We start from the raw sequence: 26,020 nt of genomic DNA on the forward strand, positions 1-26,020 counted from the left end.
AAATGCTCTTTTTTTTGAGACTGATTTGCCCTATTTTCCCTAGGCTGGAAGAGCATTGGCCTTTCCCACCCCAATTCCGTTGCTGATAAGCAGAAGCATTGGATTTGTCCCTCCTTAGGCCACCTAAAGATCCCTCTTTTGGCCAGATTTTTATTTCTTATTCTATATTCTCCTCTCTCTTCACTATTTGGTATTGAGTACTAAATATCAATTATGCCCAAAGAATTCTGAGAAACACTGAGATTAAAAAGAAAATGAAAGCACCATTCACAATCTTCTGGCTTTAAAGGCTTCAGTTTTAAAAGCTACCACTTCATTTGCAACATTAGAATATTCAAGCCCATGGAAGTGTCTTATTCCCCAAAATTATCTTATTGTTTCTCCATGTCCCTTTGATGATGCCATTCTCTTCATCAGAAATCTCTCTAATCCCTAGTGTTCTCAAAACTGTTCCCAGTTTTCAAGGCCATGATATGGTATGACCTCTTTCAAGAGGCCTTCCTTGACTTTCCCTTACCCAGTCCAGAAGTGATGTGCATACCAGAAAATACACATGTCTGCAATTTAGCAGCTATTAGTATGGCAGGTTAATAAAGTAGCAAATCCTCAAGGAATCACCCCTCCTCTTGCATGCATACACTATATAACCTTATGGAACTTTGTTCCTTTTTAGGATAGGATTACATATTTAGAGATGGAAAAATTCATGTAGACCATTTAGTACTTCCATCTTACAGATGGTAAAAATAAAGCCTAGAGAGACTTAAATGCCTTGCCCAAATTCACACAGATAGTAATTAGAGGCAGGAGTTGACCTCAGATCTTCTGTATACTTATCATATTCTCATATACTTATCACATTCTATTTTGTATTGTATTTATTTGAATCAATATCTTATCCTTTCCCTACAAGTCTGTAAGCCCCTTATCAGCAAGGGACATGTCTTAATGATCAAAAGGGACAAAATACATGCAGAGTGCTTTGTAAACCTAAAAGCCCTAAATAAAAATGAGTTCTTATTCATGCTTTGCCAGGTGTTCAAGTCATTTGCAAAATGAGTAGAATAATAAGGTTCATCTTGTTAGAGTAAGCACTAAAGGGATTTTTCTTCAAAGATAGTGATTTGCTACCTTGGGAAAGAACAACAGTATGCAACTTTGCCCCTTGGAACTTCATCGAGCAATAATTATGGAGCAGCAAACCAGGAAAAAAATATTCCCATCACCAACTTTTGAAACTTATTGTCCTCTCACTGAGCCATGTCTGTGTGCTTTAACAGGCCAAGGAAAAGTCCTTGAGTTTTTGGACTTTGACATCTCCCATGGAGATGCCAATCTTGCTGATATTCCCAGAAGTAATGTAGAGTTCCTTCCATCATCCTTGCCAGGCTATACAAGTCACTCTTGCTATACTATCAAGGCTCTCTACCCTCAGACTTAAGCTAGAATTCAAATCCAGTTTCAGGAAGTGAGCCCATCCAGCAAAACAGGACGTTCCCTTGATACCTCCACTAAAGAGATAACTATGACTTGGACTAGCATTAAAAAAAAAAAAAAAAAAAAAAAAAAAAAAAAAAAAAAAAAGCAAATATCTTGAAAATAATAAAGTATCATAAGAACTGAGTAACTAGATCAGAACCAATTATCTTTTCTACTCAATATCTCTCACTACCATCTGTTCTCTTTCCCTAATCTTCAGGTGTCCCAACCATCAGTGATATCATCACCATTATGTAGCTGCATACTGTATTCCAGATAATAATGCCAAATTTCAGGAATAGATTCAGGTTTCAAGCTTTGGCTACAAGAAACTGATTGTGTAACTTATATATTTGTTTAGGGAAAGCAGAGGGAACAGAGGAAAAAGGCCCATCTCCTCTGACTAATACCTAGAGAAAGCTCAGCCCTACACTTTTAGGTACTGAACAATTAAAAACAAGTTCTAGGAACTATGGGGTGTATTCAAGTTCAGATGGCTAAGGGAAACAGAATTCATTATGAAAAAAATCTTTAAAAAGTAAAAATCAGATTAAACTGAAGTTTGAGCACACTTCCACAGATTCTTCAAAACCAGTGTAGTCATGTCACATAAATAATGCATAAATACTATAAATGTGTGCCAATATTCTGTAAGGAAACCTGAGTTGCAGAGCTGTGATCCAGTTGCCCTGAGGACCTAATGGTGCTATTCTTCTGAGTTTGTAGCTGGGGATTGCTTTAAAAGCTGGGGAATCTAGTTTTCACTGTTCTTTCTCTTCATAAGTATTGTCATAAGTAATGTCCCTCAGACATAACCCTGTCTGTATGGCGGCACCTTGATTTTAGCAGAGGATCTCCATGCTAAGAAAATGAAGTGACTCTTTACCTTGTTGGCTGGGGTCCTGTGCTGCTGTTGTCTCGTCCCCATAACATGAGCAGTATATTGGCCCCATGACTGTTTTTCTTAAGAGCCCTTGACTTTACTATTATTAAAACAGACACTGTGAACTCTGTTACTCATTTTAAAAAAGTAATAATAGTAATAAATTAATGGGAGGCCCATGACAACGAGCATCAAGACAAACCCTTCAGCCCCAGAGGCAACAGCCCCCAGACCAAACTGTTGGAGGGAGCATTTCCCCTGGCTGACCCAATGAGTGTTTTTGCCAGAGATTTCTTCTTATCTGGGAAATTGCTCATATGTGTATCATACATGTTTGAAATAGCTTTATGCAATTTGGAATACTATAAAGCAACCATAAACAAATGGGAACTTGGTGGAAAACATTTTACAAGTGTCATGCCTGCTTTTACAAGTATTTATTGAATGGTTTCATTTTGTCTTAGCTCATGTATGTTGAACTTATTTATGGCTCATCCATACTTCCAGATGTGTCCAAGTCCTTATTCATTCCACCAACTTGGGCACATTTTTCACAAATAATTTTTAAAACAAGATCATAGAAAAAGGAGCCAATAATACTATGAAGGAAATCAATCCAACTTACACTCCTTTCCCCAAAGCATGTGTTCTTCCACAGAACTCGGAACAAACCACATCAATGAGGACCATAGGGCTCAATAAGCAATTGGAATTGTCAGAGACAGAATAAATGAATAAGAAACTATGTGGGTATTTAAAATACACTGTGTGTTTGTGTGTAAGAGAAAAAGAGAGCGAGAGAGAGAAGAGAAGGAGGGAGGAAGGGAAGAAAGGAGGGAGGGAGGGAAAGAGAGAGAGAGGAGAGAGGGAGGGAGGGAGGGAGAGAGAGAAAGAAAGACAGAGAGATAGAGAGAGGGAGGGAGGGAGGGAGAGAGAGAAAGAAAGAGAGAGAGAGAAGAGAAGAGAAGAGAAGAGAAGAGAAGAGAAGAGAAGAGAAGAGAAGAGAAGAGAAGAGAAGAGAAGAGAAGAGAAGAGAAGAGAAGAGAAGGAGGGAGAAGAGAAGGAGGGAGAAAGGGAAGGAAGGAAGGAAGGAAGGAAGGAAGGAAGGAAGGAAGGAAGGAAGGAAGGAAGGAGAAAGGGAAGGAAGGAGGGAGGGAGAGAGGGAAGGAAAGAGGAAGGGAGGGAAAGACAGACAGACAGAGAGACACAGAGAGAGACAGAGAGAGAGAGGAAGGGAGAGAGAGAGAAAGAAAGACAGAGAGAGAGAGAAAGACAGAGAGAGAAGAGAAGAGAAGAGAAGAGAAGAGAAGAGAAGAGAAGAGAAGAGAAGAGAAGAGAAGAGAAGAGAAGAGAAGAGAAGAGAAGAGAAGAGAAGAGAAGGAGGGAGAAAGGGAAGGAAGGAGGGAGGGAGAGAGGGAAGGAAAGAGGAAGGGAGGGAAAGAGAGAGACAGACAGACAGACAGACAGAGAGACAGAGAGAGACACAGAGAGAGACAGAGAGAGACAGAAAGAGGAGAGAGAGAGAGGGAGGGAGGGAGGAAGGGAGAAAGAGAAAGAGAGAGAGAGAAAGAGAGAGAGCACTGCCTTAAAAATAAGGAATAATTGAAATGGTGAAAAATGAATGCACAGACTTTCTAAGCCTGATTGATTAGGAAGAGATGATTAAAAGAATGCACTGGACAAATGAACTGTGATGTAGGTTGTGGTTTGGCTTGTGGTTCCTAAAATACATATTTTGAGTCTTTTTGTCCTAATTCCAGAAGGAAAAATCTAACAACTATGAAACATGTCTTCTTCTTCACTCATGTAAAAGAATCCAAAGACAGAAAGCATGCTTATGCTTAAATTCTATCCACTTTCTGTCAAAACATACCCTATAAACTTAGGACATAAAGAGTAGTGTGACCTCACCTAGCAAAGGGCTTTGCTGTCAGTCATGAAGAAATTGTTTATCATCCCTACCATCCATACCTTAGAAAATTGTGGCTATATTCCCCTTGCAGATTCACAAGGGAAAGCAATGATAACAAAAGGGCTAAGGGTCCTTGACTCAGTATCTGGCCTGCGTCCATTTAGTGGCAAAAGGAATTCTTAAGTACTGACATGACATTTCAACAGGGCATGAAGAGAATGGCTTTACATTCCTTCTTGGATTAGGTTTTATTTTTAATATTCACTCCCCCTGGATAACCAAAAACATATGTACCCACAATTTACCAGCTACGCTCATGGCAGATTGAAAGCCCAGATATGGCTGAGATCCTCAGGCCAAATTTCAAAGATGTCTATGATTCTATCTGCAGCTAAGGACCCTGTTGCAACAGTTATGAACAAAGGAATCCCTGGCTTTCTTCTCCTCATATCACCTTTGGGGTGTCCATTATGAGATGGATAACAATTATAATAGGTTCCATGTATGTAGCACTTAAAAGTTTGTAAGCTACTTTTTAAAAGTTATGTTGATTTTTTTTTTAAATATCATATTCACTTCCCCAATAATTATCCCTACTTCCATTCAGGTCCTCCCTTGTAACAATAAAATGTCACAGTGGATAGTTGAGAAGATTTCAACTGAAATCTTAGTTCAGACACTTACTAACAATGTGACCCTAGGCATATCACTTAAAGTTGCTGAGTCTTGGTTTCTTTACATGTAAAATTACAGAGTTGAACTCAATGAATTCTGAAGTCCTTTCTTGCTCCAAATCCATGAGTCAGTGATAAATGCACTTAAAAAAATACAATGTATTTGCTCTCCCTGAAAACTTACTCCTCATTTCTCACAACAGTTGGTCACTTCTCTGCTGCATGGAAGAAATGCTTCATTCACAGTCATACATAATTGGTTTCTCCATAGATCAGCTTCTGGTATCTTTTAATGTTGCTTTCCTCTTGTGGTCGTCATTCGATATATATTGTCCAAAAATGTCAAATGATAAAAATGCTTTCTGCGACTTGCTTGGGGGGAGGGGGGAAAAGAAAATCAGCCTGAATCACTTTTGGTTTCCAGTGATCAATGTTTTATCATAAGTCAGACAAGAATACCTAGTCAAATTTAAAAGGTCTTTGGCATCAAATTATAGATGAAAAGAATTTGTGGATCACTAGGGATGATTATTTATGAAGTGATGAATAAGAAGGAGTTGCTAGTGTTATGGAGGGCTTTTGTCTGAAGCAGTTCCCCTCCTCCTTTTTTTTTTTTTTTTTTAAATCACTGCCCTAGTACCTTTTGTTTGAGGCTTCTTTACCCACACGCTCCTCTTGGCTGTGAGTTGAAAGTTGGTTTTATTTCAGGATGTTGACTTTTATGATGTGATAGAAGAGTCTGTATTCGAAGATGGTCTGCCTTCATTTTGTCTTCCCCTCCCCCTGATTTTTTACAGCTCGAACTTGTTTTGTTTTAACTTAGGATGGAAGACATTTCCACAAGCTGCATGTGGGACTTTTTGAAATTTTTTGCTCTTATCTTACTACAGGCTACTGGGGGGTAAGGGGAAAGGAAAGGAAGAAGGGAAAGGGGGAGGGGTGAGCAGAGGAATTTTAACTTTAGATAACTTAAGACCTTCACTGGCGATACTAAAATTATCCAAAAGTTTAATTCTGGGTAGAGAATTTCTCAGAACTATGGGGCTTAACTTTCATGGTGAGTGACAATTTCATTGTTCCTGTTGTTCTTAAGCAGCATATTATGCACTGGTGCCTATCTGTAGATGAGATCCTTGGGGTTTTCTTCTTGGGATACTCACCTTGAGACCCAAGAATCGATAAACTCTTCTCTTTTTTTTTAATTTGACAGAGTCCTTTGCTGCACTGTCTAGGTCAGTGGTTCTCAAAATGTAGGCCCTGAGACAGTTTCAGGACATGCAAGATGTCAAAACTATTTTCATAATAAGATGTTTTTACTTGTCATGTAGTAAATATTAATAGCTATAACCCACATAAACAAAAACTCTTTGGGGAGTTCTTAATTCTTTAGAGTGTAAAGGGGTCCTGAGAACAAAAAGATTAAGAAGCTCTGTTCAAGGTCATTTGATAAGAAGATCCAAAGAAGATGATTAGGGAAAGGAGATAACCAAAAAAAAAAAAAAAAAAAACAAAAACAAAACAAACAAAAAAAAAAAAAAACAATTATCTGCTCCTCCTAAATAGATCCTATTCACCATTAGGAAATTTCTATAAGGTTGTTTATATAAAGTGAACTGGTTGTGGACAGAATAACTTTCAGTTATATAAAGGAATTGTGAATCAATAAGTACCTGAGCCATCTCTGAGGAGGGAAGTATAAGGCAGGGTTCCAATTAATCAGCTGAAATGAGGGTGGGAAAAGGAAAAATCTTTAGGAGTTTTAGGATTATAAATTTTGGACTGGAAAAGCCCTTAGAAGCCACCCTGATCCAAAGCCAAGCACTTTATCGTCTACAATACCAATGAAATATAAATTATGGCAACTCTACTAACTGCAATCCTATTTATTTAAACAACATTTAACCATTGTTACTCTCCATACTTCCACCTATCTCTTTCAATACAATATAGCTATATAAATTATTAACAAAGCAGTATGTTAGACTTCTGTTTGTTCATCCATTGTTGTGTCTTGATTTTGCATTTATTTTATTTGTCATTTCTCAAAGCTCAGTGGGATATAAGTTCCTTGCGCTTAGAGACCATTTTGGATTCTATCCTTATATCCCCAGTGTCTAGCACATCATTTGATACATTGTAGGTATTTAATAAATGTTTATTGGTTCTGATTTGATGTATAGCTGCCTATATTGATTTCTTCCCCTTTGATAGAACATTATCCTCCATTGCTAATCCTCAGCAAGAAAAACAAAAAAGTATCACTAATCTTGACAGTTAACGAAATCAGGCTAATATATGTCAGTTCATGAAGGTAGGCTGTTCAAAAACAGTAATGTGATGAAACCAGCTTAAACTGGCTAAGAGCTGGTTGTTAAATATTCATTTATACCTTGGAAATCAACAAATGTGACAAATCACAGATTATTTTGTTGATTGTATGGCTTATGAAAATTATGGAGAAAATGCTAATAATACAAGTTAAACTTTAAGATGTGTTATTTTATATATCTGTGTGTCTATGTATGTGTGTATATGAATGCCTCAGAGACTTTCTAAACATCTACCAGCATACAACTGCTTGAAGGTTTGAAGGCTGGCTATATGTGCTGTTATATAGTATTTGGGAATAGCTGCATGGCACAAAGATAGAGTGCCAGCCCTAGATTCAAGATGACCTGAGTTCAAATCCAGTCTTAGTTCCTTAACTAATTGTGTGATCTGGCAAGTCACTTGACCCTGTTTGCCTCAGTTCCCCATTTGGAAAATGAGCTGGAGAAGAAAATGGCAAACCACTCCAAGAAAACCCCAAATGGGTTCACAAATAGTTAGAAATGACTGAAACTAATCAAAACTAATTGTTGCATAATGCTGGGAAGGTAATAGGATCATAAATCTATAGGGGGAAAGGTCTGCAGAGTTCATACAGTACAGTCCCTCATTTTACAAATGAGAAAACTGGTCCAGAGAGGTTGTGACTTAACTAAAGCAAAACTGAGATTCAAATCCTTGACTTCAAATCCAAAGAACTTTATGCTATATCACAAACTCATTTAACCTCTCTAGGTCTTAATTTCTTCTTCAGTACAATGCATATATAGATATCTGTAACACCTACCTCACAGGCTGATAAGATGTGCTGTGTGCAAAGTATCCTATCACTAATAATTATTGGATCCTCATTGTTGTAGAAATCTTCTTAAAATACACATGCCTCTGCTAATCACAGACCATACTATGATACAAAAAAATAATTTATTTTTAATTTTTAAACCTTTTATCAGGCCAGACCTGGATGTCCTTTGCTTTCAAGTACTTGCCAAATTAGAAGAAATAGAAAATATTAATCTAGGTCTAGTCAGCTCTAGGAAGATGTCAAGGATGAATTCAGATGCTTGACTGGTAGCCATTGGAGGCAACCATATTTTATTCTCGCTCTACATAGAGCAGAGAGCCAGCTAGGCCTCTGTCAGGCCTGATATCTTACTCATTAAATATTCTAGTTAGTGTATTAAGTACCCAGATGGTTTTGGTATAGAACAAGAACATAAGACAGATGTAGTTGCTGGCTCCTAGGTACAAGCTTAACTAAGAGACAATATCCTTAGACAAATAAATACAAAGATGTCTCATAAACTAGCAGATGATGTAATCACAGAATCAGGCTTCTGGATAAATAAATATATATTTCATCATTGTTGGTATTTATCTTAGTAAGAGAGACTCAGTCTTATGGCTAGGCAAAGATGAAAGGTGACATATTTGGTCCCCGATGGTCTCTAAGGGTTGAAAAGCTCAGATAAAGCAAATGGAATTCCCACATTATAACAGGACAGCTAGGCAACACAATGGCTAGAGCATTGGGTTTTGAGTCAGGAAGACCTGAATTCAAATCCAGCTATAAACACTTATTAGCTTTGAAACCCTGGACAAATAACTTATACCCTTTGCTTCAGTACTCTCATCTGTTAAAAGGAGCTGGAGAAGGAAATAACAAACTTTGCCAAGAAAACTCAAAATGGAGTTGCAAAGAGTCAAACATGACCAAAAAATGAATAAATGACAACTAAAAAAAACTAGATATCTACATTCTTCTGAGACTATTGCTATGACAATTATTTTCCTGGAAACATATTCCTTCTCTGTCCTGCTTCATCCATGACCTTGGTGTCAATGTTGGCACCTGTCCTGGGTCTTTGGAAGTCATTCAAAGGAACTGATGTATAATGGTGAAAGGTAGCTATTTGCTACTTTGCCAAATCAGTCTGGACAAGACTCACTTCCAGGGCTCATCAGTGGATGAGTCCTAAGAGGAGCAAGGGCTATGAAATCCTATTTTCATACCTTACCTTTGTATCTCGGAAGCTTCCAACCTCCTGAATTTATGTTGGAATGAGGAGCTGAATAAATTGAACATAAAACGAGTGCAGTCTAACACGGATGATTCTTCAAGTCCATGAGCACATAATTCAGCTGTTTGACTTATATGGGCACCCTCAGGTCCTTATGTGGGCCAAAGAAAGGAAGCCAAGCTTTCATCGTAAACAGATGGGACTGCTAGCAAGGAAAATAATACAACCCTTCCAGTTGCTCTCTAGCCTTGGAGCCTTGGAGGGGGGAGCCTGATGTTGAATAAACAACTCTCTGCCCCTCCCTCTTCTCCCTAAGAAGATACATACTCTCTCCCTCCCTCTCTCTCTTTTTCCCCCAATTCCTCCACTGATCCCCCCTTCCAGAATCTGCATTCCTTCAGTACCCTGCAGTACTATAAATATAATGTGAGTAAGCACCATCCCAAACCTTGAGGGGGGCTTTTCTTTACATAACCACAATATAAGCATTTGTCCATCATTTGGTGATTTTAAGAGCAGGGGAAGGATTTTCTGAATTCCAGACTTCCTCAGACAATGCTTCATTAGCATGATTCGGTCTAAGGACAAACTGGGGATCTGGCTAAAAGTAAATGTTATTCTGAACATGTTGGAAAAGAAAGATTCCATGCTAGGAGCCTCAAAGGGATTTTTATCTATTCCCTATTTTTTGCTTGATTGGGATTATGGGGTACAGAGGAAAAGGAGGGCGAAGAGGACACTACAGATATGTTACAATTATTTTAACATGTAGAGACTTGGGATTGCTAGAAACCCTTCATTTCTAACCTTCCCATGGGGAGGTAGTTGTTTTGTTTTCTTAATTTAAATTGAATCTTTTCTAAGGTGTTCTATTATATAATAGACTAATTTCATATTAATTTTGTGTCCTTTAATCTGCACAGCAGCTATACTATTCAGTCAGAGCACATTTCTGGTACTATCTTCCCATTTTACAGATGGGAAAATTCAGGTCCACATATAGGGAATCATTTGCCAAGGTGGTAAGTAGAGAAAACAGGATTGGAAACTAGGTGTTTTGACTCAATGCTCTTTACATTATACAAGATTGTTTATGATCATGCAGAAGCATTAAAGGCTATTAAAGTTCTCTTCAGCCTTCCAGAGGAACCAAAAATTCACATACAACTGCGTATTTCTCTTAGTTTTAAAGACACGCTCCTTACCTTTCTCTCCCCCATGGACTACCTCTTTAGGTAAATAATCCAATCTTTAAACAAACACACCTCAGAATCTTTTTGAAAAGGTTAAATTCTGATTCTTTCCTTGTCAGAAATGTTAGGGGGTGTGGGGAGAGGAGGGGAGGAGATGAATAATAATATTTCAATCCTAGAAAATGCCTGCCTCTTCTCAGGAGGCCCTTTTGGTGCTCTGTCTAAGAGGTTAGTTATGGCATGATGAAAAGAAAAGATTTCTCATCTTAAGATCTTTTGCCAAAATTGTATTCTCAAAAACTGAAACCTAGGGAGCAAATTGATGTAGCTATTTAAATGATGCACGGAAGAAAGGAAAACATCAGTAGAGACTTAAGGGGGAAAAAATAATTGTGGCCCAGCTTCAAGGCCCAACTCAAATGCTCACTCTTCCGTGAAGCATCCCCTGATCCCCATCAGCTGGAAATGATCTCTCACTCCTCACATTTCTCAGGGCGTATGGCCTGGTCCTCCCTTTGTACTTCTCACTCTTCCTTATATCATAACTTGTGTGTAGACCTTCTCTTCCATTCAAGTGTAATCTCCTTGAGAACAAAATCTCTCTATCTTAATTATCTTTACATTCACAATGCCAAGCACATTGCCTTGCCACTAGTAGCTGCTTACTAAATGTTTGGGGAATTGAATTCAACCCTTTCCTCCTTTCCTCCTGATGGTACTTTGTACCTTCTGACATAGACTAGATTCTTTTTTCCATTTTCCTTATTTAAGTGCATATTGTTTTTACTAGGTTCCAATCTACTGAGGACAAGTGCTATATTATTTATTTATCTTGAAACCTCCGGCAACATTTTGGCTTATAATTGAATGTGGGGGTTGCAAAATTAGTATTTATTATCAGTAAATGTTTGATGTGCATCCCTATTTTATATGCTTATATATCTAGTGTCATGCAAAAAATTCTCAAGCAAAAAGGGATTGTGAGTAGGAAAAGTTTAAGAAGTCCCAATCCATAGCCTATAGTCTTAGTTGCCTACAGAATTGAAAAGTTAAATTACTTGTCAAGAGTTATGGTAGGACTGGAACTTAGTTCCACTTGGCTTTAATATCATGTTTCTAGTATATAATGGTGTTCTTATCTTTGTACATAGTTATGTGTTCTATTGACTTGAACTGGTGATAATCATAAATTAGATTCCAAACAGATTCTCAAGTCATTTCCTAAACTACAGATGAAATAATTTAGGATACTCTAGATTGGTCTTCCATCTTCTCTGGGATATTTATTCTTTATCACTTATTAATATTAACTTAAGAGATAGTGTTGAATAGTTGAAAAAGAGCTAGCCTAGATCATATTCTGTATTCAAAAACTATTTTCGTGCATTATGCCTTAATCTCTCAGTGCATTAGACAACTATCCAAAACACAGAGTGCTACAAGTGCTACCATAATTTGTAGAGGGAGTTTCTTTACCTACTACTTTCCAATACCAATAAAGTCACAGGTCAAGTTTCTATCATAATGTCCCTGCTTGTACGCTTTCCTCAGAATGAGGCTCTAAGATTTTACTATTAATATTACATTTTAGATGAAAAACCTGATATTCAGTATGCATGGTGACACAGTTATCAAGTGTAAGAGCCAGGGTTTGATTCCAGATCACTTGACTTGAGTATTTACCCTATGGTACCAGGCTGCTCCTTAACTATTTACATAGCAGTGTACTACGGGCTAGCCAAAGAGAAAGATATACAAGCTGGTGATTGGAAATAGGAGAAAAAGGAGAAAAGAGAGATAAGTGAAATAAGGCATCAGAGCTTATTTTTATAAATGTCCTTTTTTTGCTTTTGGTTGTTTTTTAAAATTAACTTTAATATGGATTATATGTGTCACATTACCATCCAAAGTCTGCTAATTTTTTTTTGAAAATTCTTGTCTTGCAAGATAATTTTTGATAACTACTCATTATACAATACTCATAGTATTTTTACAGTGCTTCAAGGCTTATAAACCTTTTATTACATTATTAGGTAATACAGTGCACGGAACACCAGAAAACATTTTAGTTTTATTCAAACGAAGACTCATTCAAATGAGTTACTCCAATTTGTTACATATTTTATCTTCAACCAACTCTGAGAGATACATAGTATTATTATCCCCAGTTTATGGATGAAAAGGCTAAGAGCACTTTAGTAACTACTCACTAAACTGAGGTCTTCCTGATTTCAGATTCTATCCTCTATCCACTAGCCACCTAGCTGCCTAATAATGGAACATAAGTAAAGTGGTATAAATTGTTTCATGGATGTGTATATTTAATCAAAAAACACTGCAGTGGGTCTCATTATGTGGGTCATACTTCCTACCAACACAAATTGCAGCCCACTTACATCTTATCCTGGGCATTTTTGTCCATGTCCTCCCATAAGCCATCCAGATGGCACCTATCGAATTCTTAGAAAGGCCTTCCTTGGTGCTCAAGTTTAAGTCATTGTTGGTAATAGTCTGCCCCCTATTTACTCCTTTCAGGCAATTCACTTTGATTTTTGACTTACCTGCACTTCTGATTCTCCAGAGAATGGGCATCCCCATAGTCATATAGCTTCATTAGGGGAATGTTGGATTTAGAAGATGTGTTTTTGTGTCAAAGAACACCTTTGCATTATTGAAAATATTACATGTTTTCTCGAATATAGTCTATCCTATTCTCCACAGCAAAAAGAAGGAAACCATCTTTCATTTAGGAGAAAGAACACTAACATCTAATGTTAGAATCAGAGGGTATTAATTCAAACAAATCAAATTCTGATACGAGCTGTGTGGCCCTCTATGTCTCAATATTTTCATCTAGAACAGGTCTTATAAAACTTTTTTTACTCATTACCCCTTTTTGCCCAAGAAATTTATAAATGATCCTCAGTATGCATAATAAAATAGATATACAAATCAAACAATTACTGGTAACAAATTATAATTTCATGACACCCACATTCAGTTATGAGAATCCAAATGGGGTCACAAATCATAGTTAAAGAAGCTGAGATCTACAAAATAACGTGAATTGAACTAGATGAACTTTGTAGGCCTTTCAGGTTTGGACTATAATCCTCTTCCAAATCTGTTCTAAGCTCAATTTACTGTATATCTACCAGAACTGGAAGCAACTTTAACTATAGCATCCTCTATTTGACTTGGGTGAATTTTGTCAAGTATATATATTTTTGGTAAGGCAGTAATGGTTGAATAAGCTACCCTTCGTCACACAGCTAGCAAGTGTTAGCAGGTACATTTTGAAGTCACTAAAGAACCTTGAATGGACACAACCAGAGAGATAACTGTGATGACTTTCAGTAACAGGTGAGTCACAAAATAAGGACAGATAAGCTTGCCAAATCTCAGAGTATTGACCAAAATTTATGGAATTGAGATAAATTGGAGTAACTCATTTGAATAAGTCTTCGGATGAATAAAACTAAAATGTTTTCTGGTATTCTGTATTACCTACACTGTATTACCTAGCTGTTCTTGCCTTCTAACACATATCTTGAAACCATATCATGAAAATCTAATGTCTAAATAGATAAGTGAGTCATTCTTGCCCTGTTGTGTTATGAAAAACCATTATAGGAAGGACATTGCTTAAATTAATGACTATTCTGTTTTCTGGCAATACTACTTGAGTTTATTCAGAGAATGTACAGCTAGAAGGGAGCTCAGAGGCCATCTTGCACACTTCCCATAAAGGATGAAAATAAAGATTAAAAACATTAAGTGACTTCACTAGAGTCACACAACTAAAGTCACTGACAAGATCTAAACAAGTCTTCTTAAAAGGTCAGAACTTTATACTCTCAGCCAAAAATTCTCTCACTGTTGTCAAAAATACCTTTATTCAACTTTAAGCTTTATTCTTCCACTTTTGCCAGACATACCTTTGTTTTACATTGTTTTACCTACCCATATACATGTTGTTTTCCCTCAACAAGAATGCTAATTATTTGAGGCCAAAGTTTTATTTTTGTTCTCCCAATATAAGAAACTTCTTTTAGTCTTGCCCTTGGCAACTATTTTGCAATTTATAGTCTTCAAAAGTTGTTTGAAATACTGAGTGACATGCCCAGGATCACACAGCTCCTTATCCAGGGGTTTAGAAGGTATAATTTGGTGAACAGGCTTGCTAATTCTAAGAATTCATTTAAAAAAAAAAACGCTCTTTAGTCAATGACTCTTCAAAGAAGTGAATCCTGCATCATATTAATTCTGGGTGATTTTTGTCTGAGAATTACAAAGAAAAATTCCAGTAGCAAACCTGAGTAATTTCCCTGACATGTGTTAAGTTCAAGATGATAAACTACTGTGTCAGCAACAGGGGTATTTTTTTTTTTTTTTAACAATAGTCACACTTAAATAACAAAACCAGACAGAAGAATTTAACACATCCTTCAAAACTCACTACCCAGAAATATCTTATGTATTGAAACAATTTTTTTCTTTTGCTGTTCATATTGTCTGACTCATAACCTAACATGTGGCTAAAGGAGTACCTCTAGGAGCCTTACAGATTTATTAGAAGAAAAAGATATCATTATTTGGTCCCTATTGAGTTGTTCCATGACTTCTTCTGAGTCTTTAATATTGATGTTAGTCATCTCTTTGATCTCTGTTCCCATCCTTAACCTCTTATATGCATTTCTAATTCATTTTTAGTTTAGTGGGCTACTGGACATCTTGTTATCAAAACAATGCAACATGTCTAAAGCCAATTTTTCCCTTCCCCCATCTCTCTCTTCATATCTGGTGTAAATTTAGTCTTTGTCTTACCGTAAATTCCCCACAAAATATCCATACAATATGATGGAGACATTCCTAGGGGGTCTTTCAAACATTCCATACAGTTCTCAAGACAGTCATCTGATATCAATCATTCTTAATATGTTACTGTCCCACTTCCTTTTCCTTTTAGTCGATGGCACAGTAGATAGAGCTTTGAGGCTGGAATAAGGAAGAACTAAATTCAAATATAGACTCACATGCTTACTAATTATGTGACTCTAGGCAAATCATTTTATTGCCTCCATTTCCTCAATTGTAAAGTTGGGATAATAATAGAACCTACCTAGCAGAGTGAGGATCAAATGAGATAATATTTATAAAAGTTCTTCACACATAGTAAGTGCTAAATAAACGTTTATTTCTTTTCTCCCTTTCCTCTCTTTCTTTCCCCCTTTATATGCTACTTGATTATCTTTTGTGCCACTTATATGTAGTTCAGTGTTAACATTTTGGGATTCAATTATACCTACACTATATCTCTCCAATGCTCTTTGACTCACCCAAAATTTGACTTCTTCAGAAAATTGTGGTGCTTAAAACAGGGAACTTTATGTATGGTAGTCTCATAATAAGTTGAAAAAGATTCACAATTTCCCCCAATGTGATCTGCCTCTTTCTTCTTTCTACTCAATTCCAGGTTCAGCTCATTGTCCAATTGTAATTCCAGTCTCAGACATCTACTAATGGATTAAGTCAAGAGTTCATTCATCTATCATAAATGGGACAATGAGTATTTTTCACTTGTTTTTTTTTTTCTCTTATGGATTATTAGGCTGAAATTTTTTGAATGGCTATAGAACTTTTTAATGGAAGTTCTATAGTCTTCTAGGACTTGAGATAGAACAATGATATCTACATTCAGGAACACTGTAGTACTTCACTATATATCTGGATGTGTGTGTGTGTGTGTGTGTGTGTGTGTGTGCAAATAAAGATTATTCTTCAGTCATTTCAATACTGTCCAACTCTTCTTGAACTTATTTGGGGTTTTCTTGGCAAAAATAGTAGAGTGGTTTTCCATTTCCTTATCCAGCTCATTTTACAGATGAAAAACCTTAGATAAACTGGCTTAAGTGACTTGCTCAGTCACACAGCTAGTAAGTGTCTAACACCAGATTTCTCAATTTAGCTCTTCTTGACTCCAGGCCACAAGCATTTTATCTATCATGCTATCTGGTTGTCTGTAGTGATAGGGATCGAGAAAGGTGTTAAAGATGAAAATATAGACATATATTTCCTGAAAGAAAATAAACTCCTAATGGGGACTATTTAATATTTTCTCTTCATATCTTTATATGTAGCACAATGCCTTGTGCATGTTAAGTGCTTAATAAATGTTAATTGATTGATATGAAAATGTTCTTCTATAGAAAGTGATTTGTTAAACATTGTTTCCTTCTGATGTTTTGATCAAAAGTACTTAAATACAGATGTTGATCATTTTCATAAAGATTTTGTAGAGATGAGAAAGTAGATATGGATTATAATTAAAGTTATATTTTTCAATTCAATTCAACAAACATTTGGTAAGAGCCTAAAATGTACAAGGGATTTCACTAAATGTTATATCACTTTCTTTCCAATGATAAAGCCATTTGTGAGGCATTAAGCTACAAAAAGTGTTATTCAACTGCAATCAATAATAAAAAGTAATTTGCTACAGAAATACTGACAGATCTGTTCCATTTTGCATGTTTATTCTCTTTTCAATTTTATTTTCAAATATTCTTGGGAGTATCTGACTTAACTAGGTCTCAAGCCAAACCTTCTGTGAATTTGTTTTTTCCCTCCACCACTCTTCATTATTTATTAAACAAGTCAGCCTATGATCTTTCACCATCTCCCTTCATAAGATTTTGTAAATGAGTTTATATTTTAAATTGATGTTGCCCTTGGCTGTCATCTCTCCCTCTCTTTCTCTGCTTCTCTGTGCGGTTCTGTGTGTGTGTGTGTGTGTGTGTGTGTGTGTGTGTGTCTGTCTGTCTGTCTGTCTGTCTGTCTCTCTGTTTATCTCTATTTCTCTGTCTGGATCTCTGTCTCTATATGTCTCCTTATGTCTCTCTCTCTCTCTCTCTCTCTCTCTCTCTCTCTCTCTCTCTCTCTCTCTCTCTCTCTCTTTCTCTCTTTCGCAGTCTCTAGGTCTCTGTCTCTATCTCTCCTCTCTCTGTGTATCTTTTTCCCTCTTCCCTCAACTTACTAATAAGATCAAATTTTGGCTTCTTGTTTGTGGCAATTGTTTTATATCAAGTAAGCTTCTATAAGAAATAGTGATTATAACAAATCCATGTCCTTTCCTTTATCCACTTCCCATGTATAGACTTCAGTAACTTGTTTGAATAGGTCAAATTTAAGTTGTTTTTGATAAGTAGTACATCTCAGTGAAGAGATGGCAACCATGAAAAGGAGAACCAGTTGGCCAGGTGGTAGTTTCTGGAACTTGGCTTTCTTGAAAAGTGTTGAGAGTTTCTGAAGTTCAGTCATTCATACAGTGGATAAGGAGAGAAGAGGAGGATTTCCTACATAAAATCAGTCAAATTCCTACAAAATTTAGGATCTAGTCTTTGGGGAAGAGGGATTTTATGACCAGGATCCTCTTGGGGAAAGGAGGATTATGTAGGGGTCCAAGTTAGAGGATGAGGAAGGAACTGAATCACAATGTGAGTGACCAAAATATCCCCATCATTGGAGAGTTAAAGCAAAGATAAGGTAACCACATATTAAAGGTGTTTGTATAACCCTTAAAGAAGACTTCCTCTAGAATTCCTTCCAATCCTGAGACACTATTTTCAGAATATCATTGTTATTGAAACTAGCTAACACAGAGCCAGTTTTTGTACATAGGAAGTAACTCAAAATAAACTTAGCAAAAAAAGGCAAATCTACTGACATTTTGGAGGAAAAATGAAATGGTCAAGTGAAAATAATTATTGGATTCATCAAATTGTTCTAGAACTTCACTTTCTTCCGGTTGTTATTTATAGCTTTCAGACTAGATGTCTTCATGCAACTAAGCATGAAGTACAAAGTTAGTGACAAAAAAGGATCACTAAGAATGAAGTCTTGAAATGTAGCCAAATTATTAACATAGAAATGGTTGCCAATATAGTTTTTTAAAGGCAATAATTCTCAGATGATCCCTACCCTCTCCTCTGGACTCTGAAAAAGCTCTGAAATTGCTCAAGTTCAAATAAATTCAGACTTTTTATGTTAGGGTCCTTGCCTTCTGGTGCCAAAGAGTCTAGAAAAAAATGTCAAAGTTGTAACTATTGCCAATCTTGTGAGATGATCCTCATCACCTAAACCTTTTAGTAGGGGGCAGCTAGGTAGCACAATAGATAGTGTTGGCCCTGAAGTGAGGAAAAATAATCTTTCTAAATGCAAATCTAACTTCAGAAACTTATTGTGTTGGCCTGGTATAACTCTTAACACTTAACTGCTTGCCTCAGTTTCCCCAACTGTAAAATGAGCTGTGGAAGGCGAACCATTTCAGTATCTCTATCAAGAGGTCACAGAATCAGACGAAACTGAAATGACAACAACAATAGCACCAATATCTCAAGCAATTATCAGCACAAGACAATGCAAAGACTATTTCACCGCCAAGTATAGGTACCCAGGGAAAGGCATTCAGAAACACCAGATATCCACAACCACATTGCTCTGCCAACAATAAGTCTTGCCTATTTCTTTTGTGTTCTCTCTCCTTCCAACACATATGGCTTTATTACTGCAGTGTTAACAGGCTAGCTTAAACACCAGCTCAAACATTCAGGCCCTTAATAGCTTTTATATATTGCCCACAAGCAAATTAATCACGGAAAACAAGTTAGTTCTCTCCTTTAAATGACTGGCGACAGCTGCTGCTTCCACACCCTCGAAGACTGATTCCCCTATCCCCAATTGTGGTAACACTTTTTGGACAAGTTCTGTATACACAATTAGACAAATTACTGCATTATATATAATGAGTTGGAATAGAGCATCTTTAGGCAGGAGAAACAGAAAAAAAATGCTTTGAAGATAAACAAAAAACATCATCAAAAGATAGCAAGGATCTGAGCCTTCTAAGATTAAAAAAAAAAAAAAACAATGGCTAGTTGTTAGTACCCCAATAACCAGGTTCACTTCCCAGCCTTCAGAAATAAAACAGCAGAGAGGAGGAAGAAGTGGGATAAAGGAGAAGAGAGCAAAATCTGAAAATGTGAGTTCCTAGGGTAACCAGCACATACCCTCTGCTTCTTTCCAGCATCTAAGGAAGGTTCCCCCTGCTAGAAGGTTCTAACTTACCGATGAGTCCATATCTAAAACCAAAGAGTTATTGTTAAATAAAAATAATGAGTAGTTTGTTCAATTAGTTAATTCACTACCTTCATTCAGGACAAAGCAATATGGAATTTAGAATGGTGGACTTAGAATCAGGAAGACACCAGTTAAAAATGATACCTTGAAAAGGTGTGTCATTATATGCAAAATATTTAACTGCTCTAAACCTGTTTCTTCCTCTATAAAATGGAAATAATAATATCTGACACACCCTTATGAGATTTGGAGGAGATTATGTATGCAAAATCCTTTAATAATCTTAATCTTAAATGTATATATATATATATATATATATATATATATATATATATATATATATATATATATATATATATATATACATATGTGTGTGTGTGTGTATATATATATATATAGTTATTCCCGTTCACAGCACGGTATTCAGAGGATACCAATAAGCTGGAGGCATGGTTAACGCCTACATTGGAGGCACTATGTTCACATTTCTGTCTTAACTCAAGGCAACATCTGCTAAACTATTTTCAGTTTAACTACCTCTATAACCCCATCTTGAATCCTTGACATTATTTGAGAATCGGTGTCTTGTACAGTGAGAAAGACTTTCTAGAGTAGAAGTCTGAGGTCTTAGATTCAAGTTTTAATTCTACAATTTTATATTCCTATGACCTCAAGCAAAGGCACTTAAGTTCTCAGAGTCTCGGTTCTTTCTTCTGTAAAACATGACTAACAAGAATACCTCTACCATCATAGGATTGTTTCAAGGAAAGGATTATGCTAACATTCAGATGGTACCATTGGCTGCCTGGCTGACATGACAACAACAAAACAATTTGACAGGAAGAGAAAAAAAGGTTTTTCTTTCTTTACAACAAAATATTGAAACCTGATATTCACTGGTTCTAGTAAAAATCCTCCAGCTAATATGTGAGGAGAGAAACAGATACAGAGATAGAGAAAAGATGACTTCCAAAAGGGAGCTGATGAACCTGGTAAGTTCAGGATGTTTCAGATTCTTATTAGCTGCACATTGATTCCCAAAGGAAAAAAGAGATTTAATAAGGATAGAAGAATTCAATATTTCGTGACCTGTCACTTCTTCAAGATAATAAAAAATGAGGTTCTGCTATCAGCTATAAGCTTAACATTATATTAGCATCTGAACATCCTTTCCTTCACTATCTCCAACAACAGACCTTTCTTAGAAGCCTATTCCTGGAATACTTTTTGATACAGCTTCTAATTGTCTTCAAGAATCTGTCAAGTCTTTGATACTTTATATAGTCCATTAAAATGAATAGCTTCATAGGTCTCTTCTGATTTTCTTGTTTAAATTCCCAAATTCAAGTCTTGGCTTTTGTTTCTCAGACTGACCAAGAACAGTCTGACTTTAGAGATTTTCTTTTGAATAAAAGACTTGCGAAATCATCCCTGCTATATCATATTTACTGGGAACGTCTTTAAAATCCTGGCTTCTTTACCATTGCCATGTGGTTGTCATTGCCAAGGTAAAGGGTCTTCATTAAACAATAGGTTTTGTTCCTCCTGTTCTCTAGTACTCTTCATGGTGACTGAGTCACAGGGACATAATGTCAAAAAAGAAAAACGGAAAGAAGAACCTAGACTTGTGTACATGATGATCTCAGATAGGTCTGTCCCTAGATATTCATGGAAAGATTTTTGATTGATGGCAGACATGTTCAACGGGAGAACAAAGGCCAGATTTATTCTTGGCACTTATTTATTGGGAAGAGGGCAGATGGGGAAGGTCCCACTTGTAATAGTGGCTTTGTCATAAGGAGAATCAGTGGCTCAGATCATGAGAACCTAAAGGAGAGGTAGCATCGGAAGCGAATTGTGGGTGTATAGAAGGTAGATTAAAATTGTAAGGAATAGAAAGCCCCTCCTAATGAACAGTTGAACTTGCTCAAAGTGTCTTGCAAAGCCCAGAGTTCACTAAAATGAAGAACTCTTCTTTAAGAAAAAGCTTCAAAGGCCAGCTCCACAAGAAAAGACATCGTCTGTGGACCTGGCTTTTTAAAGTTTTTACCTTTTTCTTAGGATGTTGAAATCTTTGGAGAAAGATAAAGCCTCCCTGCGTGTGATAAGGGAGAAGAGTGAGGGGAGATGGATGGCCCTCCCTCTTTCCTAGATGTTATTTTTGGACATCGGAGGCATTCCTCCCCCAAGACACACCCTTCCCCCTCCCCCTCCCCACCAATCTCTTTCTTCAACACACACACACACACACACACACACGGAGACACACAGACACACACCGCTACCAACACAGCCCCTTCTCTTAAACGAGGCTGCACCAAGCAAGACTCCAACCTTGGTCTGCCTCCAGGAGACTGACACTGCTTCCGCATTGCCAGGAGGCTGAAGTCGGGACTTAGTCAGAACTTGGGAGAACGCTTTCTTTGCTGCCTGGGAGTGTTTGAGGGGGGATTGGCAGCTTAACCGCCCGCTAATTTCCTCTGTGATATTCTGCAAAGTAGGCTGAATTTTAGAGCGAGGGACGCTGCGAGGCGAGCGGGGAATAGTGTGGAGCACGGAAAAGAGCCGGCGGACTGGCTTCTCCGGGGGCAGGGGGTGATCCCAGCTTCCCCTGGTAAGTGGCAGCCTTGATACTAAAAGAGGGAGAGAAAGAAATGCCTTGAAGTTTCCCTGCAGGAGCTTGAAGGTGCTCCCGTGGAACGAGCTCTGAGTGTGTGTGTGTGTGTGTGTGTGTGTGTGTGTGTGTGTGTGTGTGTGCGTGGGTGAGTGTGTATTGTGTATTTGGGGGCTGCCTTCCTCCCCACCCCCACCCCGGGTTTCTTAACCCCCTCTCTTCCCTTCCCAATTCTCTTCGTCCACCCCACCCCCAAACAGGCTGGAAGATTTGTATTAAGGAGAGAGTGTTTGAAAGAAGCCAGTTACTCTGCCCTGCCTTTATGTGTCTGCCTGTGGAGGGCAGTGTGTGTGTGTGTGTGTGTGTGTGTGTGTGTGTGTGTGTGTGTGTGTGTGTGTCTGTGTCTGTGTCTGTGTCTGTGTCTGTGTGTGCGTGCGTGTGTGTGTGTGTCTGTGTGTGCGTTCGTGCGTGTGTGTGTGTGTGTGTGTGTTGTCCCCTTTTTGTAAATTCACTTCATTTCCCCTGTGAGAGGTGAGTAGATGAAAACGTTCACCCAGATGCCGGCTCCTGACAGGGGAAGGACTCCGTCTCACTCTGCAGGCGAGAGCCCCCTTCTGCCTTTGATGCCACGAGAACGGTGGGGAGTTTGGCACCTGTGGAATTCTAGGAGCTGGAAGATTGTTTGCTTGCATGTGGACTTCCCTGGATGCTAACCTTTTGTCTCAAGAAAGAACTATTGCCTCTGTGCTCCGCCCGCCCGCCCCCTTTCCTCCCCTGAGCCCCCAGAAGTGAGTCCCTGTGTTACCATACTTCCCTCTCAGAGAACAAGTGGCTCACAGAGTACAATAGAAAGAAATGCATTCCTGGCGACTCGTCTACCATGGAAAGCATAAATTGGGAAAGCGTGTTCCACTCTATTCTTCAAGGAAACTTTGGCTGTTGTTGTTTTAGAAATAGTCGATAGCCATGTGATCTTTAAATCTGCTCTCCCCCAACCTCCTCCAAGAGCCCAGGATTGTTTCTAAAAGTGCGTTTTCCCAAAGCCAGCTTGACTTTCCCAATGAGGTGCCTGGCACTAAGGATGCTGAAGGAGCTGTCTTTAATTTTGCACAGAGGAGGTAGGGAGGAGGAGGGGGAGAGGAGGAGAGGGTTTCCTGAAGATTTGTTTCATTTTTCAACTTTTTCAAGATTAAAGAAATCAACCCACAGCCAGACTGTGGTTCAAGGTGCTGCTAGCTGAAGTTGAATTCTTGTCTAAATAATACAGAGGAAGTTATCCAACACTCCCAAATGGCTTTTAATGGAACCCTAGCTTGTTTCTGTTGTTTAGGATTGACTGGGAAATTTTTTACTTAATTATTATTAAGTGTTTCCCACACAGAGGCAAAATGCTCACATTGAATAATCCCGTAGTATTGGATTACCTTCCTGTCATGACTGGGAAGGCAAGACTATGTGTAAATGGTTCCTTCTTCCTTCCCTACCCCGACTTGAAAATCAAGGTTACCCATGAGTATATGATGAGAAAGAATCTGGCCAGATAAATTCTCAGCCTATACTATTAAGCTATTAGACTTTGAAGTCTTCTTCCTTCTCTCTCTGGTAGGATGTGTTCACTTTGGCCACTGTTGTTCTGAGGTTGTGTTGTGTGTATTTCTATTAATAATGTCCCCTTCACTTGGCCGAAATGACAGATCAGAATTGGCAGCAGAGCTACCGCCTCAGAGTTAAAATTAGAAGGGTACATAGGACTTTTTAGGGACATCCTCAGTACTTCCCCAGAAACACAATTTAGCAATCACTATAAGAAGAGTTCACTTATCACCAGCAACATCACATATTCTTTTTTTGCTTTACGGGTTGGAGCTTTTGTTTTCTGCTTTAATCATTATTCACCAAAGCATTTGTTTCTAGGGGGTGCCTAAAGATGAGTCCAACCCATTTATCTCACCTTTAAAAGTTTGTTTACTTAACTCTTTGAGCAGCTCTTAGGGGGAAAAATAAACAAAAAAGCCCACTGACACTTGCCTGCGAGGCTGAGTCCTGTGAGGTGATAGCAGATGGTACTGTTGCAGACTTTTGTTTATGCTCGGGACAAACTAGGTGTCTCTTAAATTATTCACTGATTGAATAATTGATTTCTCTCACACTGGACGCTATTTCTCCATCCCCAACTTTAAGGATAAGTTACTGTTGAGGTTTTGTGCATTTGGAAATCCTTTCAAAGCCTATCAAATAACATAGCAACTGGGCCCAAATTCATGGCAACCCACAGTAAGAAATGGAGTGGCATTTGTTGCAAGTTACTCTGGCTTTCCCATTTAAAAGCCTGATTTCAATGACCTTCCCATTTGTTGGTCTGCTCCAAATATGGTGGGGATTGATGGAGAGAGAATAGGTTTCTGTAAATGCAATCAAACGGGTTTCTGCCAGCTGCTTGTGGTATTTGTGTATGTTTTCGTAAGAAAAGCTGTTCTTTGGCTTTATCTGCCCACTGTGGTTTGTGGCATGTTGTCTTATTCTGCAGCCGTTGCAGTTTTTTCCTGAATAATTGAGCCATGATGTCATGGGCCATCTCCGATACCGAACCTTTAAGGACTTTTTTGCGGGGTCTGTGTTCCAGGGCTAGAGAAGGAGATTCTGCCTCAAAGTGCTCTTGGTAGCGACTCCCCGTCTACTCGGGCACATTCCACTGCCTAAAGACCAAAGCCACCAAATGATTTGCGGTCAGAGTGATTTGGGGCTGGTTAAAGATGATTTAAAAGGAAGGTTATGGGCACATGAAGTGTACGGTAAAGAAAATATATTTTACTGCTTTATTGAGACCACATGGCTCCAACTTGCACTTTTTTTAAACATGAAAATCATTGGCTGGACTGACTCATGTTTTTTTTTTTTTTTTTCTTTGTTTCTTTTTTATTACGGAGAGCAAAGAACTGCACTCACTATGTTAAGCTCAACCTAACAGTTACTGTTGAAAAGTTTTTTGTTGTTTTTTTTATAAAACTCTTTATATTCAGGAAGAAGAGGGAATAGGAGATTTCTTTGGTGTGTCCCTAGACTCAGAAAGTTCATGTAGTAAGGAGAGCTAACTGTTCAGTAGCAAAGAAAAGTGTCCTCAGTGTAATACTTACTGTTTAAGGGCTAAAAAAGGGCCTGATCTAGGGAATATCTTTTCTTTCCTGTAATAGAAAGCCTACCAAATATCAGCACTCTTAGTGATGGCTGCGAAAGATGAGTTTTATCAGTATCCTGAATGTTGTATGTGTTGGCAGCATAAGACCAACTGAAATGGAGTAGATCTTTTCCAAAGTATTCATTTTGTTAAGCTCTTCATCACCTTAGCGGTGACTTCTCCTCCATGGATCATAGAAAAGCATTTCCTCTGGCTCCCTGTTTTTCAGGAGAAAGACTAAATTCATAGGACATAGGTTCAAATGATGAGCTTAGACAAGTCACTTAATTTCCTTTGGCTTCAGTTTCGACTTGAATAAAAAAGTAGAGTACTGATAGCCTTTAAAGTCTTTTTTAATTTAACTATGATCTATGATATATAGAAGGCTGGACCTAGAGTCAGGAATATCTGAATCTAGGTTCAGACATTTTCTATCAGTGTAACCCTTCTAACTGCCGCAGTTTCTATATCTGTAACCTATTTTCTCAGGTTGATTGTGAGGATGAAATAAGATGAGATCTCTAAAGTGCTTTACAAAGCTTATACATTACATAAAACTATTTTTATGAAAGGTAAGTTTACATGACAGCCTCTTCTAGATGG

The 26,020-nt window shown here is 37.8% G+C and overlaps 1 protein-coding gene across 3 annotated transcripts in view; it reads left to right on the forward strand.

The window, feature by feature from the left end:
- Nucleotides 1-26,020, forward strand: part of PALLD (palladin, cytoskeletal associated protein) — a 463,990-nt gene that overhangs the window by 108,039 nt on the left and 329,931 nt on the right. Inside the window, exon 1 of one of the 3 annotated variants that reach the window (XM_074272637.1) lies at nucleotides 21,885-22,242. The exons of 1 other annotated variant lie outside the window; for it this stretch is intronic. The gene's annotated coding sequence lies outside the window, so the exon portion shown is untranslated. Of the gene's footprint in view, nucleotides 1-21,884; nucleotides 22,243-23,260; nucleotides 23,361-26,020 lie in introns of those variants that run through there. One more of the 3 variants, XM_074272638.1, reaches the window with a different exon arrangement.

This window comes from Sminthopsis crassicaudata, chromosome 6 (assembly GCF_048593235.1).
Source record: "Sminthopsis crassicaudata isolate SCR6 chromosome 6, ASM4859323v1, whole genome shotgun sequence".
Taxonomy (NCBI): Eukaryota; Metazoa; Chordata; class Mammalia; order Dasyuromorphia; family Dasyuridae; genus Sminthopsis; species Sminthopsis crassicaudata.